The sequence below is a fragment of the Penaeus monodon genome, chromosome 7 (assembly GCF_015228065.2).
Source record: "Penaeus monodon isolate SGIC_2016 chromosome 7, NSTDA_Pmon_1, whole genome shotgun sequence".
Lineage (NCBI taxonomy): Eukaryota > Metazoa > Arthropoda > Malacostraca > Decapoda > Penaeidae > Penaeus > Penaeus monodon.
The window spans coordinates 20,206,878-20,207,445 of NC_051392.1; positions in this window are offsets into that span (position 1 = coordinate 20,206,878).

A 568-nucleotide genomic window follows, 5' to 3' on the forward strand; every position below is an offset into this window, starting at 1 on the left:
GCACTACAACAAACTCAGCAGCTGGGCCAGATAAAATTGTTGCAAAAAGACTTTCTACGTCACAATTCTCCCCCAATGCTGCATATCTTTCCACTACATGTGCGACCGTTAATGGCTCTTGGAATCCCTTACAAGGTACTTCACTCTTAGCAATCATTGATCCATAAGTCAGTCTTGTGCGCCCGATCCTCAGACTTGTTAATTGCTTGCAAAACACTACGAGAGTCGCAAAATATTACCACAGAATGGCTCCTGAGACCTTTAGTCGTTTTGACTGCTGCAAGGGTGGAATGTAACTCTGCAGTGAAAATCGAGGCTGTCGTAGAAAGATTGCTAACTGCAGTCCTCTCTTTCTCGCTGTTGTAAACCCCTCCATTTTCAGATTTCGAACTATCTGTATATATTGCAAATGATCCTTGATACTTAGAAGTGTTGAAAAAATCTCAATCCAATTTCTGCTTCGGATCGAGAATCTATAGCAAAGCCCTTGGGTAAACCTTGATGACGGATGGAAATAAAGGTCATGCTAAAAAAATATATAGACCTGTGACATTAACATCTCACATAA